The sequence below is a fragment of the Hyla sarda genome, unplaced genomic scaffold (genome assembly GCF_029499605.1).
Source record: "Hyla sarda isolate aHylSar1 unplaced genomic scaffold, aHylSar1.hap1 scaffold_1709, whole genome shotgun sequence".
NCBI classification, from domain to species: Eukaryota; Metazoa; Chordata; class Amphibia; order Anura; family Hylidae; genus Hyla; species Hyla sarda.
The window spans coordinates 45,561-63,395 of record NW_026608349.1 but is presented as its reverse complement, the minus strand read 5'-3'; the positions used below and the strand labels follow the sequence as shown (position 1 = coordinate 63,395).

The 17,835-nt window shown below is 43.4% G+C and overlaps 10 pseudogenes; all 10 read right to left on the bottom strand.

The window, feature by feature from the left end:
• Window positions 1–1,298: 1,298 nt before the first annotated feature.
• LOC130312237 (U2 spliceosomal RNA) lies at window positions 1,299–1,562 on the bottom strand (annotated as a pseudogene).
• A 1,491-nt stretch (window positions 1,563–3,053) lies between these two features.
• LOC130312246 (U2 spliceosomal RNA) lies at window positions 3,054–3,318 on the bottom strand (annotated as a pseudogene).
• Window positions 3,319–4,807: 1,489 nt separating this feature from the next.
• Window positions 4,808–5,071, bottom strand: LOC130312236 (U2 spliceosomal RNA; annotated as a pseudogene).
• Window positions 5,072–6,549: 1,478 nt separating this feature from the next.
• On the bottom strand, window positions 6,550–6,813 carry LOC130312234 (U2 spliceosomal RNA; annotated as a pseudogene).
• Window positions 6,814–8,288: 1,475 nt separating this feature from the next.
• LOC130312233 (U2 spliceosomal RNA) lies at window positions 8,289–8,552 on the bottom strand (annotated as a pseudogene).
• A 1,482-nt stretch (window positions 8,553–10,034) lies between these two features.
• LOC130312232 (U2 spliceosomal RNA) lies at window positions 10,035–10,298 on the bottom strand (annotated as a pseudogene).
• A 1,485-nt stretch (window positions 10,299–11,783) lies between these two features.
• LOC130312230 (U2 spliceosomal RNA) lies at window positions 11,784–12,047 on the bottom strand (annotated as a pseudogene).
• A 1,475-nt stretch (window positions 12,048–13,522) lies between these two features.
• On the bottom strand, window positions 13,523–13,786 carry LOC130312229 (U2 spliceosomal RNA; annotated as a pseudogene).
• A 1,477-nt stretch (window positions 13,787–15,263) lies between these two features.
• LOC130312228 (U2 spliceosomal RNA) lies at window positions 15,264–15,527 on the bottom strand (annotated as a pseudogene).
• A 1,498-nt stretch (window positions 15,528–17,025) lies between these two features.
• Window positions 17,026–17,289, bottom strand: LOC130312227 (U2 spliceosomal RNA; annotated as a pseudogene).
• Between the last annotated feature and the right edge of the window lie 546 nt (window positions 17,290–17,835).

Here is a 17,835-nt window from a genome sequence, read left to right as displayed (position 1 = left end):
TGCACTCTGATGGAGCATTTAGCAATGCAATCCATAGCCTGGCTTTTGCCTGAACCCCCATCACTCCTCCTCTTGCATATAAGACAATATTTCAGATCTGCATATGAAAACAACACGCCTACCTTTGTTGCACATAGCTGCCTGCCTGTCTCTAGTTACCCCACTGGCTGTAGCTGCGTCCCTTCCGACATGGAATAACACCAACTGTAACGATAAACTGAAAATTAACAGTATAAACCTGCATCATTTTGGACTCTGGTATTTGCTGAATCCGGGTGACCTGACAATCGATGGTGGTGCCGCTGGTGATTCTGGCCTTCTTGGAATCTGTTGGGCCTATGTGTTAGCTCACACATCACTTGGGTATCCATGGTAACTACCACAACATGGTCATCTGCAGTTTACATCTAGCCCGTGGCATTGAATGGCATTTTAAAAGTGCTAAGGGTCCTGGTGCAATAATCCTCCCATGAGGATCAGCCTCAACGGCTTTGTAGATTGCACTCATGTCAGCAACTCCATATACATTTTTTTTTCTTCATGCTTCTTTCTTCATCCTTTTTTCTTTCTGTCATTCAGACTTTCATTCATTCGATCTCTCTCACTCACTTGCTTTAACTCATTTGTTCTCACTCACTCACTCACTCACTCACTCACTCAATCACTCACTCACTCATTCACTCTCACTCACTCTCACTCTCTCACTCACTCGCTCACTAAGTCAGTCTCTCTCTCTCTCTCTCTTTTTCTTTTTATATATATTTTTTTCCGTCTTCTTCTTCTTCTTCTTCTTCTTCTTCTTCTTCAGACCCTGTCATAGCACTAATGCCTTTCCAATACCACCAGCAGATGGAGACACTCCATTGCAACATTGGTTGTGAGCAGCAGTTTCTAAAAACAAATGCCTCATGGCGGATTTCCCATCCATCAATGGATGGTAAATTTTGTTTTTATCATTCACTGACCACAGAAACCAATGCATGGTCAAGCAACAGCAATGACACACCCTTGTGTATAGGCATGAGACCCTCATGTCATTTAACAGGATTCAGCACCACCCACAAGACAGCTACCTGTCATGTCATGTCAAACCTGCACAGGTGTGCTAGATTATTATTATTTAGTTTTATTTTATTTTTTTACACCAATCAGTGTGCAAACATGGTCCTTAAAACGCTAAATGAATAGACGTTCATAAACCAGTCAGTGCAACTCATCATTTTGGTCTCCAATTCTCAAACTCAAATTCTCACCCACGGAGGATTAAATGAGAATCTTTCTTGTTTAACACTGGAATGGGGTGGTGCACTGTTCACTACCCGAAGATACTGCCACATCGGGTCAATGCATAGGGCGACAGAAGCAAGCTTCCAAATCAGCTCCCTTTCTCAAAAATCCATTTAATTTATGGTCCCCAGATAGGGAACGTATGTATCAGTATGTGCTCACAAGTCACCCAAGTGCAAGTATTCACACAAAAAAAAACGTGCCTCAGGATGCGATCTGTCGCAAGATCCTTTCTTTTTTTACACTTGATCTAAGCCAAAAGGCCTAGAGGGGATAACCGGGAAAGGGGTGGACCCAACCATGTCCCCTTCATGAGCACTCACATTACTCATAGGAATGGAAGGAAGGCTGGCAGCCAACCAGCCTCCCATACACTTTCTGGGTGGGTGGCAGTCAGCCACCCATACATACATACAGCACAGGCTAAACCCACATCATCACTTAAAAAAAGGACAGGCGACCATTGCACTCTGATGGAGCATTTAGCAATGCAATCCATAGCCTGGCTTTTGCCTGAACCCCCATCACTCCTCCTCTTGCATATAAGACAATATTTCAGATCTGCATATGAAAACAACACGCCTACCTTTGTTGCACATAGCTGCCTGCCTGTCTCTAGTTACCCCACTGGCTGTAGCTGCGTCCCTTCCGACATGGAATAACACCAACTGTAACGATAAACTGAAAATTAACAGTATAAACCTGCATCATTTTGGACTCTGGTATTTGCTGAATCCGGGTGACCTGACAATCGATGGTGGTGCCGCTGGTGATTCTGGCCTTCTTGGAATCTGTTGGGCCTATGTGTTAGCTCACACATCACTTGGGTATCCATGGTAACTACCACAACATGGTCATCTGCAGTTTACATCTAGCCCGTGGCATTGAATGGCATTTTAAAAGTGCTAAGGGTCCTGGTGCAATAATCCTCCCATGAGGATCAGCCTCAACGGCTTTGTAGATTGCACTCATGTCAGCAACTCCATATACATTTTTTTTTCTTCATGCTTCTTTCTTCATCCTTTTTTCTTTCTGTCATTCAGACTTTCATTCATTCGATCTCTCTCACTCACTTGCTTTAACTCATTTGTTCTCACTCACTCACTCACTCACTCAATCACTCACTCACTCATTCACTCTCACTCACTCTCACTCTCTCACTCACTCGCTCACTAAGTCAGTCTCTCTCTCTCTCTCTCTTTTTCTTTTTATATATATTTTTTTCCGTCTTCTTCTTCTTCTTCTTCTTCTTCTTCTTCTTCTTCTTCTTCTTCAGACCCTGTCATAGCACTAATGCCTTTCCAATACCACCAGCAGATGGAGACACTCCATTGCAACATTGGTTGTGAGCAGCAGTTTCTAAAAACAAATGCCTCATGGCGGATTTCCCATCCATCAATGGATGGTAAATTTTGTTTTTATCATTCACTGACCACAGAAACCAATGCATGGTCAAGCAACAGCAATGACACACCCTTGTGTATAGGCATGAGACCCTCATGTCAATTAACAGGATTCAGCACCACCCACAAGACAGCTACCTGTCATGTCATGTCAAACCTGCACAGGTGTGCTAGATTATTATTATTTAGTTTTATTTTATTTTTTTACACCAATCAGTGTGCAAACATGGTCATTAAAACGCTAAATGAATAGACGTTCATAAACCAGTCAGTGCAACTCATCATTTTGGTCTCCAATTCTCAAACTCAAATTCTCACCCACGGAGGATTAAATGAGAATCTTTCTTGTTTAACACTGGAATGGGGTGGTGCACTGTTCACTACCCGAAGATACTGCCACATCGGGTCAATGCATAGGGCGACAGAAGCAAGCTTCCAAATCAGCTCCCTTTCTCAAAAATCCATTTAATTTATGGTCCCCAGATAGGGAACGTATGTATCAGTATGTGCTCACAAGTCACCCAAGTGCAAGTATTCACACAAAAAAAAAACGTGCCTCAGGATGCGATCTGTCGCAAGATCCTTTCTTTTTTTACACTTGATCTAAGCCAAAAGGCCTAGAGGGGATAACCGGGAAAGGGGTGGACCCAACCATGTCCCCTTCATGAGCACTCACATTACTCATAGGAATGGAAGGAAGGCTGGCAGCCAACCAGCCTCCCATACACTTTCTGGGTGGGTGGCAGTCAGCCACCCATACATACATACAGCACAGGCTAAACCCACATCATCACTTAAAAAAAGGACAGGCGACCATTGCACTCTGATGGAGCATTTAGCAATGCAATCCATAGCCTGGCTTTTGCCTGAACCCCCATCACTCCTCCTCTTGCATATAAGACAATATTTCAGATCTGCATATGAAAACAACACGCCTACCTTTGTTGCACATAGCTGCCTGCCTGTCTCTAGTTACCCCACTGGCTGTAGCTGCGTCCCTTCCGACATGGAATAACACCAACTGTAACGATAAACTGAAAATTAACAGTATAAACCTGCATCATTTTGGACTCTGGTATTTGCTGAATCCGGGTGACCTGACAATCGATGGTGGTGCCGCTGGTGATTCTGGCCTTCTTGGAATCTGTTGGGCCTATGTGTTAGCTCACACATCACTTGGGTATCCATGGTAACTACCACAACATGGTCATCTGCAGTTTACATCTAGCCCGTGGCATTGAATGGCATTTTAAAAGTGCTAAGGGTCCTGGTGCAATAATCCTCCCATGAGGATCAGCCTCAACGGCTTTGTAGATTGCACTCATGTCAGCAACTCCATATACATTTTTTTTTCTTCATGCTTCTTTCTTCATCCTTTTTTCTTTCTGTCATTCAGACTTTCATTCATTCGATCTCTCTCACTCACTTGCTTTAACTCATTTGTTCTCACTCACTCACTCACTCACTCACTCAATCACTCACTCACTCATTCACTCTCACTCACTCTCACTCTCTCACTCACTCGCTCACTAAGTCAGTCTCTCTCTCTCTCTCTCTTTTTCTTTTTATATATATTTTTTTCCGTCTTCTTCTTCTTCTTCTTCTTCTTCTTCTTCTTCTTCTTCAGACCCTGTCATAGCACTAATGCCTTTCCAATACCACCAGCAGATGGAGACACTCCATTGCAACATTGGTTGTGAGCAGCAGTTTCTAAAAACAAATGCCTCATGGCGGATTTCCCATCCATCAATGGATGGTAAATTTTGTTTTTATCATTCACTGACCACAGAAACCAATGCATGGTCAAGCAACAGCAATGACACACCCTTGTGTATAGGCATGAGACCCTCATGTCATTTAACAGGATTCAGCACCACCCACAAGACAGCTACCTGTCATGTCATGTCAAACCTGCACAGGTGTGCTAGATTATTATTATTTAGTTTTATTTTATTTTTTTACACCAATCAGTGTGCAAACATGGTCATTAAAACGCTAAATGAATAGACGTTCATAAACCAGTCAGTGCAACTCATCATTTTGGTCTCCAATTCTCAAACTCAAATTCTCACCCACGGAGGATTAAATGAGAATCTTTCTTGTTTAACACTGGAATGGGGTGGTGCACTGTTCACTACCCGAAGATACTGCCACATCGGGTCAATGCATAGGGCGACAGAAGCAAGCTTCCAAATCAGCTCCCTTTCTCAAAAATCCATTTAATTTATGGTCCCCAGATAGGGAACGTATGTATCAGTATGTGCTCACAAGTCACCCAAGTGCAAGTATTCACACAAAAAAAAACGTGCCTCAGGATGCGATCTGTCGCAAGATCCTTTCTTTTTTTACACTTGATCTAAGCCAAAAGGCCTAGAGGGGATAACCGGGAAAGGGGTGGACCCAACCATGTCCCCTTCATGAGCACTCACATTACTCATAGGAATGGAAGGAAGGCTGGCAGCCAACCAGCCTCCCATACACTTTCTGGGTGGGTGGCAGTCAGCCACCCATACATACATACAGCACAGGCTAAACCCACATCATCACTTAAAAAAAGGACAGGCGACCATTGCACTCTGATGGAGCATTTAGCAATGCAATCCATAGCCTGGCTTTTGCCTGAACCCCCATCACTCCTCCTCTTGCATATAAGACAATATTTCAGATCTGCATATGAAAACAACACGCCTACCTTTGTTGCACATAGCTGCCTGCCTGTCTCTAGTTACCCCACTGGCTGTAGCTGCGTCCCTTCCGACATGGAATAACACCAACTGTAACGATAAACTGAAAATTAACAGTATAAACCTGCATCATTTTGGACTCTGGTATTTGCTGAATCCGGGTGACCTGACAATCGATGGTGGTGCCGCTGGTGATTCTGGCCTTCTTGGAATCTGTTGGGCCTATGTGTTAGCTCACACATCACTTGGGTATCCATGGTAACTACCACAACATGGTCATCTGCAGTTTACATCTAGCCCGTGGCATTGAATGGCATTTTAAAAGTGCTAAGGGTCCTGGTGCAATAATCCTCCCATGAGGATCAGCCTCAACGGCTTTGTAGATTGCACTCATGTCAGCAACTCCATATACATTTTTTTTTCTTCATGCTTCTTTCTTCATCCTTTTTTCTTTCTGTCATTCAGACTTTCATTCATTCGATCTCTCTCACTCACTTGCTTTAACTCATTTGTTCTCACTCACTCACTCACTCACTCAATCACTCACTCACTCATTCACTCTCACTCACTATCACTCTCTCACTCACTCGCTCACTAAGTCAGTCTCTCTCTCTCTCTTTTTATTTTTATATATATTTTTTTCCGTCTTCTTCTTCTTCTTCTTCTTCTTCTTCTTCTTCTTCAGACCCTGTCATAGCACTAATGCCTTTCCAATACCACCAGCAGATGGAGACACTCCATTGCAACATTGGTTGTGAGCAGCAGTTTCTAAAAACAAATGCCTCATGGCGGATTTCCCATCCATCAATGGATGGTAAATTTTGTTTTTATCATTCACTGACCACAGAAACCAATGCATGGTCAAGCAACAGCAATGACACACCCTTGTGTATAGGCATGAGACCCTCATGTCATTTAACAGGATTCAGCACCACCCACAAGACAGCTACCTGTCATGTCATGTCAAACCTGCACAGGTGTGCTAGATTATTATTATTTAGTTTTATTTTATTTTTTTACACCAATCAGTGTGCAAACATGGTCATTAAAACGCTAAATGAATAGACGTTCATAAACCAGTCAGTGCAACTCATCATTTTGGTCTCCAATTCTCAAACTCAAATTCTCACCCACGGAGGATTAAATGAGAATCTTTCTTGTTTAACACTGGAATGGGGTGGTGCACTGTTCACTACCCGAAGATACTGCCACATCGGGTCAATGCATAGGGCGACAGAAGCAAGCTTCCAAATCAGCTCCCTTTCTCAAAAATCCATTTAATTTATGGTCCCCAGATAGGGAACGTATGTATCAGTATGTGCTCACAAGTCACCCAAGTGCAAGTATTCACACAAAAAAAAACGTGCCTCAGGATGCGATCTGTCGCAAGATCCTTTCTTTTTTTACACTTGATCTAAGCCAAAAGGCCTAGAGGGGATAACCGGGAAAGGGGTGGACCCAACCATGTCCCCTTCATGAGCACTCACATTACTCATAGGAATGGAAGGAAGGCTGGCAGCCAACCAGCCTCCCATACACTTTCTGGGTGGGTGGCAGTCAGCCACCCATACATACATACAGCACAGGCTAAACCCACATCATCACTTAAAAAAAGGACAGGCGACCATTGCACTCTGATGGAGCATTTAGCAATGCAATCCATAGCCTGGCTTTTGCCTGAACCCCCATCACTCCTCCTCTTGCATATAAGACAATATTTCAGATCTGCATATGAAAACAACACGCCTACCTTTGTTGCACATAGCTGCCTGCCTGTCTCTAGTTACCCCACTGGCTGTAGCTGCGTCCCTTCCGACATGGAATAACACCAACTGTAACGATAAACTGAAAATTAACAGTATAAACCTGCATCATTTTGGACTCTGGTATTTGCTGAATCCGGGTGACCTGACAATCGATGGTGGTGCCGCTGGTGATTCTGGCCTTCTTGGAATCTGTTGGGCCTATGTGTTAGCTCACACATCACTTGGGTATCCATGGTAACTACCACAACATGGTCATCTGCAGTTTACATCTAGCCCGTGGCATTGAATGGCATTTTAAAAGTGCTAAGGGTCCTGGTGCAATAATCCTCCCATGAGGATCAGCCTCAACGGCTTTGTAGATTGCACTCATGTCAGCAACTCCATATACATTTTTTTTTCTTCATGCTTCTTTCTTCATCCTTTTTTCTTTCTGTCATTCAGACTTTCATTCATTCGATCTCTCTCACTCACTTGCTTTAACTCATTTGTTCTCACTCACTCACTCACTCACTCAATCACTCACTCACTCATTCACTCTCACTCACTCTCACTCTCTCACTCACTCGCTCACTAAGTCAGTCTCTCTCTCTCTCTTTTTATTTTTATATATATTTTTTTCCGTCTTCTTCTTCTTCTTCTTCTTCTTCTTCTTCTTCAGACCCTGTCATAGCACTAATGCCTTTCCAATACCACCAGCAGATGGAGACACTCCATTGCAACATTGGTTGTGAGCAGCAGTTTCTAAAAACAAATGCCTCATGGCGGATTTCCCATCCATCAATGGATGGTAAATTTTGTTTTTATCATTCACTGACCACAGAAACCAATGCATGGTCAAGCAACAGCAATGACACACCCTTGTGTATAGGCATGAGACCCTCATGTCATTTAACAGGATTCAGCACCACCCACAAGACAGCTACCTGTCATGTCATGTCAAACCTGCACAGGTGTGCTAGATTATTATTATTTAGTTTTATTTTATTTTTTTACACCAATCAGTGTGCAAACATGGTCATTAAAACGCTAAATGAATAGACGTTCATAAACCAGTCAGTGCAACTCATCATTTTGGTCTCCAATTCTCAAACTCAAATTCTCACCCACGGAGGATTAAATGAGAATCTTTCTTGTTTAACACTGGAATGGGGTGGTGCACTGTTCACTACCCGAAGATACTGCCACATCGGGTCAATGCATAGGGCGACAGAAGCAAGCTTCCAAATCAGCTCCCTTTCTCAAAAATCCATTTAATTTATGGTCCCCAGATAGGGAACGTATGTATCAGTATGTGCTCACAAGTCACCCAAGTGCAAGTATTCACACAAAAAAAAACGTGCCTCAGGATGCGATCTGTCGCAAGATCCTTTCTTTTTTTACACTTGATCTAAGCCAAAAGGCCTAGAGGGGATAACCGGGAAAGGGGTGGACCCAACCATGTCCCCTTCATGAGCACTCACATTACTCATAGGAATGGAAGGAAGGCTGGCAGCCAACCAGCCTCCCATACACTTTCTGGGTGGGTGGCAGTCAGCCACCCATACATACATACAGCACAGGCTAAACCCACATCATCACTTAAAAAAAGGACAGGCGACCATTGCACTCTGATGGAGCATTTAGCAATGCAATCCATAGCCTGGCTTTTGCCTGAACCCCCATCACTCCTCCTCTTGCATATAAGACAATATTTCAGATCTGCATATGAAAACAACACGCCTACCTTTGTTGCACATAGCTGCCTGCCTGTCTCTAGTTACCCCACTGGCTGTAGCTGCGTCCCTTCCGACATGGAATAACACCAACTGTAACGATAAACTGAAAATTAACAGTATAAACCTGCATCATTTTGGACTCTGGTATTTGCTGAATCCGGGTGACCTGACAATCGATGGTGGTGCCGCTGGTGATTCTGGCCTTCTTGGAATCTGTTGGGCCTATGTGTTAGCTCACACATCACTTGGGTATCCATGGTAACTACCACAACATGGTCATCTGCAGTTTACATCTAGCCCGTGGCATTGAATGGCATTTTAAAAGTGCTAAGGGTCCTGGTGCAATAATCCTCCCATGAGGATCAGCCTCAACGGCTTTGTAGATTGCACTCATGTCAGCAACTCCATATACATTTTTTTTTCTTCATGCTTCTTTCTTCATCCTTTTTTCTTTCTGTCATTCAGACTTTCATTCATTCGATCTCTCTCACTCACTTGCTTTAACTCATTTGTTCTCACTCACTCACTCACTCACTCAATCACTCACTCACTCATTCACTCTCACTCACTCTCACTCTCTCACTCACTCGCTCACTAAGTCAGTCTCTCTCTCTCTCTCTCTTTTTCTTTTTATATATATTTTTTTCCGTCTTCTTCTTCTTCTTCTTCTTCTTCTTCTTCTTCTTCAGACCCTGTCATAGCACTAATGCCTTTCCAATACCACCAGCAGATGGAGACACTCCATTGCAACATTGGTTGTGAGCAGCAGTTTCTAAAAACAAATGCCTCATGGCGGATTTCCCATCCATCAATGGATGGTAAATTTTGTTTTTATCATTCACTGACCACAGAAACCAATGCATGGTCAAGCAACAGCAATGACACACCCTTGTGTATAGGCATGAGACCCTCATGTCATTTAACAGGATTCAGCACCACCCACAAGACAGCTACCTGTCATGTCATGTCAAACCTGCACAGGTGTGCTAGATTATTATTATTTAGTTTTATTTTATTTTTTTACACCAATCAGTGTGCAAACATGGTCATTAAAACGCTAAATGAATAGACGTTCATAAACCAGTCAGTGCAACTCATCATTTTGGTCTCCAATTCTCAAACTCAAATTCTCACCCACGGAGGATTAAATGAGAATCTTTCTTGTTTAACACTGGAATGGGGTGGTGCACTGTTCACTACCCGAAGATACTGCCACATCGGGTCAATGCATAGGGCGACAGAAGCAAGCTTCCAAATCAGCTCCCTTTCTCAAAAATCCATTTAATTTATGGTCCCCAGATAGGGAACGTATGTATCAGTATGTGCTCACAAGTCACCCAAGTGCAAGTATTCACACAAAAAAAAACGTGCCTCAGGATGCGATCTGTCGCAAGATCCTTTCTTTTTTTACACTTGATCTAAGCCAAAAGGCCTAGAGGGGATAACCGGGAAAGGGGTGGACCCAACCATGTCCCCTTCATGAGCACTCACATTACTCATAGGAATGGAAGGAAGGCTGGCAGCCAACCAGCCTCCCATACACTTTCTGGGTGGGTGGCAGTCAGCCACCCATACATACATACAGCACAGGCTAAACCCACATCATCACTTAAAAAAAGGACAGGCGACCATTGCACTCTGATGGAGCATTTAGCAATGCAATCCATAGCCTGGCTTTTGCCTGAACCCCCATCACTCCTCCTCTTGCATATAAGACAATATTTCAGATCTGCATATGAAAACAACACGCCTACCTTTGTTGCACATAGCTGCCTGCCTGTCTCTAGTTACCCCACTGGCTGTAGCTGCGTCCCTTCCGACATGGAATAACACCAACTGTAACGATAAACTGAAAATTAACAGTATAAACCTGCATCATTTTGGACTCTGGTATTTGCTGAATCCGGGTGACCTGACAATCGATGGTGGTGCCGCTGGTGATTCTGGCCTTCTTGGAATCTGTTGGGCCTATGTGTTAGCTCACACATCACTTGGGTATCCATGGTAACTACCACAACATGGTCATCTGCAGTTTACATCTAGCCCGTGGCATTGAATGGCATTTTAAAAGTGCTAAGGGTCCTGGTGCAATAATCCTCCCATGAGGATCAGCCTCAACGGCTTTGTAGATTGCACTCATGTCAGCAACTCCATATACATTTTTTTTTCTTCATGCTTCTTTCTTCATCCTTTTTTCTTTCTGTCATTCAGACTTTCATTCATTCGATCTCTCTCACTCACTTGCTTTAACTCATTTGTTCTCACTCACTCACTCACTCACTCAATCACTCACTCACTCATTCACTCTCACTCACTCTCACTCTCTCACTCACTCGCTCACTAAGTCAGTCTCTCTCTCTCTCTCTCTTTTTCTTTTTATATATATTTTTTTCCGTCTTCTTCTTCTTCTTCTTCTTCTTCTTCTTCTTCTTCTTCAGACCCTGTCATAGCACTAATGCCTTTCCAATACCACCAGCAGATGGAGACACTCCATTGCAACATTGGTTGTGAGCAGCAGTTTCTAAAAACAAATGCCTCATGGCGGATTTCCCATCCATCAATGGATGGTAAATTTTGTTTTTATCATTCACTGACCACAGAAACCAATGCATGGTCAAGCAACAGCAATGACACACCCTTGTGTATAGGCATGAGACCCTCATGTCATTTAACAGGATTCAGCACCACCCACAAGACAGCTACCTGTCATGTCATGTCAAACCTGCACAGGTGTGCTAGATTATTATTATTTAGTTTTATTTTATTTTTTTACACCAATCAGTGTGCAAACATGGTCATTAAAACGCTAAATGAATAGACGTTCATAAACCAGTCAGTGCAACTCATCATTTTGGTCTCCAATTCTCAAACTCAAATTCTCACCCACGGAGGATTAAATGAGAATCTTTCTTGTTTAACACTGGAATGGGGTGGTGCACTGTTCACTACCCGAAGATACTGCCACATCGGGTCAATGCATAGGGCGACAGAAGCAAGCTTCCAAATCAGCTCCCTTTCTCAAAAATCCATTTAATTTATGGTCCCCAGATAGGGAACGTATGTATCAGTATGTGCTCACAAGTCACCCAAGTGCAAGTATTCACACAAAAAAAAACGTGCCTCAGGATGCGATCTGTCGCAAGATCCTTTCTTTTTTTACACTTGATCTAAGCCAAAAGGCCTAGAGGGGATAACCGGGAAAGGGGTGGACCCAACCATGTCCCCTTCATGAGCACTCACATTACTCATAGGAATGGAAGGAAGGCTGGCAGCCAACCAGCCTCCCATACACTTTCTGGGTGGGTGGCAGTCAGCCACCCATACATACATACAGCACAGGCTAAACCCACATCATCACTTAAAAAAAGGACAGGCGACCATTGCACTCTGATGGAGCATTTAGCAATGCAATCCATAGCCTGGCTTTTGCCTGAACCCCCATCACTCCTCCTCTTGCATATAAGACAATATTTCAGATCTGCATATGAAAACAACACGCCTACCTTTGTTGCACATAGCTGCCTGCCTGTCTCTAGTTACCCCACTGGCTGTAGCTGCGTCCCTTCCGACATGGAATAACACCAACTGTAACGATAAACTGAAAATTAACAGTATAAACCTGCATCATTTTGGACTCTGGTATTTGCTGAATCCGGGTGACCTGACAATCGATGGTGGTGCCGCTGGTGATTCTGGCCTTCTTGGAATCTGTTGGGCCTATGTGTTAGCTCACACATCACTTGGGTATCCATGGTAACTACCACAACATGGTCATCTGCAGTTTACATCTAGCCCGTGGCATTGAATGGCATTTTAAAAGTGCTAAGGTCCTGGTGCAATAATCCTCCCATGAGGATCAGCCTCAACGGCTTTGTAGATTGCACTCATGTCAGCAACTCCATATACATTTTTTTTTCTTCATGCTTCTTTCTTCATCCTTTTTTCTTTCTGTCATTCAGACTTTCATTCATTCGATCTCTCTCACTCACTTGCTTTAACTCATTTGTTCTCACTCACTCACTCACTCACTCAATCACTCACTCACTCATTCACTCTCACTCACTCTCACTCTCTCACTCACTCGCTCACTAAGTCAGTCTCTCTCTCTCTCTCTCTTTTTCTTTTTATATATATTTTTTTCCGTCTTCTTCTTCTTCTTCTTCTTCTTCTTCTTCAGACCCTGTCATAGCACTAATGCCTTTCCAATACCACCAGCAGATGGAGACACTCCATTGCAACATTGGTTGTGAGCAGCAGTTTCTAAAAACAAATGCCTCATGGCGGATTTCCCATCCATCAATGGATGGTAAATTTTGTTTTTATCATTCACTGACCACAGAAACCAATGCATGGTCAAGCAACAGCAATGACACACCCTTGTGTATAGGCATGAGACCCTCATGTCATTTAACAGGATTCAGCACCACCCACAAGACAGCTACCTGTCATGTCATGTCAAACCTGCACAGGTGTGCTAGATTATTATTATTTAGTTTTATTTTATTTTTTTACACCAATCAGTGTGCAAACATGGTCATTAAAACGCTAAATGAATAGACGTTCATAAACCAGTCAGTGCAACTCATCATTTTGGTCTCCAATTCTCAAACTCAAATTCTCACCCACGGAGGATTAAATGAGAATCTTTCTTGTTTAACACTGGAATGGGGTGGTGCACTGTTCACTACCCGAAGATACTGCCACATCGGGTCAATGCATAGGGCGACAGAAGCAAGCTTCCAAATCAGCTCCCTTTCTCAAAAATCCATTTAATTTATGGTCCCCAGATAGGGAACGTATGTATCAGTATGTGCTCACAAGTCACCCAAGTGCAAGTATTCACACAAAAAAAAACGTGCCTCAGGATGCGATCTGTCGCAAGATCCTTTCTTTTTTTACACTTGATCTAAGCCAAAAGGCCTAGAGGGGATAACCGGGAAAGGGGTGGACCCAACCATGTCCCCTTCATGAGCACTCACATTACTCATAGGAATGGAAGGAAGGCTGGCAGCCAACCAGCCTCCCATACACTTTCTGGGTGGGTGGCAGTCAGCCACCCATACATACATACATACAGCACAGGCTAAACCCACATCATCACTTAAAAAAAGGACAGGCGACCATTGCACTCTGATGGAGCATTTAGCAATGCAATCCATAGCCTGGCTTTTGCCTGAACCCCCATCACTCCTCCTCTTGCATATAAGACAATATTTCAGATCTGCATATGAAAACAACACGCCTACCTTTGTTGCACATAGCTGCCTGCCTGTCTCTAGTTACCCCACTGGCTGTAGCTGCGTCCCTTCCGACATGGAATAACACCAACTGTAACGATAAACTGAAAATTAACAGTATAAACCTGCATCATTTTGGACTCTGGTATTTGCTGAATCCGGGTGACCTGACAATCGATGGTGGTGCCGCTGGTGATTCTGGCCTTCTTGGAATCTGTTGGGCCTATGTGTTAGCTCACACATCACTTGGGTATCCATGGTAACTACCACAACATGGTCATCTGCAGTTTACATCTAGCCCGTGGCATTGAATGGCATTTTAAAAGTGCTAAGGGTCCTGGTGCAATAATCCTCCCATGAGGATCAGCCTCAACGGCTTTGTAGATTGCACTCATGTCAGCAACTCCATATACATTTTTTTTTCTTCATGCTTCTTTCTTCATCCTTTTTTCTTTCTGTCATTCAGACTTTCATTCATTCGATCTCTCTCACTCACTTGCTTTAACTCATTTGTTCTCACTCACTCACTCACTCACTCAATCACTCACTCACTCATTCACTCTCACTCACTCTCACTCTCTCACTCACTCGCTCACTAAGTCAGTCTCTCTCTCTCTCTCTCTTTTTCTTTTTATATATATTTTTTTCCGTCTTCTTCTTCTTCTTCTTCTTCTTCTTCAGACCCTGTCATAGCACTAATGCCTTTCCAATACCACCAGCAGATGGAGACACTCCATTGCAACATTGGTTGTGAGCAGCAGTTTCTAAAAACAAATGCCTCATGGCGGATTTCCCATCCATCAATGGATGGTAAATTTTGTTTTTATCATTCACTGACCACAGAAACCAATGCATGGTCAAGCAACAGCAATGACACACCCTTGTGTATAGGCATGAGACCCTCATGTCATTTAACAGGATTCAGCACCACCCACAAGACAGCTACCTGTCATGTCATGTCAAACCTGCACAGGTGTGCTAGATTATTATTATTTAGTTTTATTTTATTTTTTTACACCAATCAGTGTGCAAACATGGTCATTAAAACGCTAAATGAATAGACGTTCATAAACCAGTCAGTGCAACTCATCATTTTGGTCTCCAATTCTCAAACTCAAATTCTCACCCACGGAGGATTAAATGAGAATCTTTCTTGTTTAACACTGGAATGGGGTGGTGCACTGTTCACTACCCGAAGATACTGCCACATCGGGTCAATGCATAGGGCGACAGAAGCAAGCTTCCAAATCAGCTCCCTTTCTCAAAAATCCATTTAATTTATGGTCCCCAGATAGGGAACGTATGTATCAGTATGTGCTCACAAGTCACCCAAGTGCAAGTATTCACACAAAAAAAAACGTGCCTCAGGATGCGATCTGTCGCAAGATCCTTTCTTTTTTTACACTTGATCTAAGCCAAAAGGCCTAGAGGGGATAACCGGGAAAGGGGTGGACCCAACCATGTCTCCTTCATGAGCACTCACATTACTCATAGGAATGGAAGGAAGGCTGGCAGCCAACCAGCCTCCCATACACTTTCTGGGTGGGTGGCAGTCAGCCACCCATACATACATACAGCACAGGCTAAACCCACATCATCACTTAAAAAAAGGACAGGCGACCATTGCACTCTGATGGAGCATTTAGCAATGCAATCCATAGCCTGGCTTTTGCCTGAACCCCCATCACTCCTCCTCTTGCATATAAGACAATATTTCAGATCTGCATATGAAAACAACACGCCTACCTTTGTTGCACATAGCTGCCTGCCTGTCTCTAGTTACCCCACTGGCTGTAGCTGCGTCCCTTCCGACATGGAATAACACCAACTGTAACGATAAACTGAAAATTAACAGTATAAACCTGCATCATTTTGGACTCTGGTATTTGCTGAATCCGGGTGACCTGACAATCGATGGTGGTGCCGCTGGTGATTCTGGCCTTCTTGGAATCTGTTGGGCCTATGTGTTAGCTCACACATCACTTGGGTATCCATGGTAACTACCACAACATGGTCATCTGCAGTTTACATCTAGCCCGTGGCATTGAATGGCATTTTAAAAGTGCTAAGGGTCCTGGTGCAATAATCCTCCCATGAGGATCAGCCTCAACGGCTTTGTAGATTGCACTCATGTCAGCAACTCCATATACATTTTTTTTTCTTCATGCTTCTTTCTTCATCCTTTTTTCTTTCTGTCATTCAGACTTTCATTCATTCGATCTCTCTCACTCACTTGCTTTAACTCATTTGTTCTCACTCACTCACTCACTCACTCACTCAATCACTCACTCACTCATTCACTCTCACTCACTCTCACTCTCTCACTCACTCGCTCACTAAGTCAGTCTCTCTCTCTCTCTCTCTTTTTCTTTTTATATATATTTTTTTCCGTCTTCTTCTTCTTCTTCTTCTTCTTCTTCTTCTTCTTCTTCTTCTTCTTCAGACCCTGTCATAGCACTAATGCCTTTCCAATACCACCAGCAGATGGAGACACTCCATTGCAACATTGGTTGTGAGCAGCAGTTTCTAAAAACAAATGCCTCATGGCGGATTTCCCATCCATCAATGGATGGTAAATTTTGTTTTTATCATTCACTGACCACAGAAACCAATGCATGGTCAAGCAACAGCAATGACACACCCTTGTGTATAGGCATGAGACCCTCATGTCATTTAACAGGATTCAGCACCACCCACAAGACAGCTACCTGTCATGTCATGTCAAACCTGCACAGGTGTGCTAGATTATTATTATTTAGTTTTATTTTATTTTTTTACACCAATCAGTGTGCAAACATGGTCATTAAAACGCTAAATGAATAGACGTTCATAAACCAGTCAGTGCAACTCATCATTTTGGTCTCCAATTCTCAAACTCAAATTCTCACCCACGGAGGATTAAATGAGAATCTTTCTTGTTTAACACTGGAATGGGGTGGTGCACTGTTCACTACCCGAAGATACTGCCACATCGGGTCAATGCATAGGGCGACAGAAGCAAGCTTCCAAATCAGCTCCCTTTCTCAAAAATCCATTTAATTTATGGTCCCCAGATAGGGAACGTATGTATCAGTATGTGCTCACAAGTCACCCAAGTGCAAGTATTCACACAAAAAAAAACGTGCCTCAGGATGCGATCTGTCGCAAGATCCTTTCTTTTTTTACACTTGATCTAAGCCAAAAGGCCTAGAGGGGATAACCGGGAAAGGGGTGGACCCAACCATGTCCCCTTCATGAGCACTCACATTACTCATAGGAATGGAAGGAAGGCTGGCAGCCAACCAGCCTTCCATACACTTTCTGGGTGGGTGGCAGTCAGCCACCCATACATACATACAGCACAGGCTAAACCCACATCATCACTTAAAAAAAGGACAGGCGACCATTGCACTCTGATGGAGCATTTAGCAATGCAATCCATAGCCTGGCTTTTGCCTGAACCCCCATCACTCCTCCTCTTGCATATAAGACAATATTTCAGATCTGCATATGAAAACAACACGCCTACCTTTGTTGCACATAGCTGCCTGCCTGTCTCTAGTTACCCCACTGGCTGTAGCTGCGTCCCTTCCGACATGGAATAACACCAACTGTAACGATAAACTGAAAATTAACAGTATAAACCTGCATCATTTTGGACTCTGGTATTTGCTGAATCCGGGTGACCTGACAATCGATGGTGGTGCCGCTGGTGATTCTGGCCTTCTTGGAATCTGTTGGGCCTATGTGTTAGCTCACACATC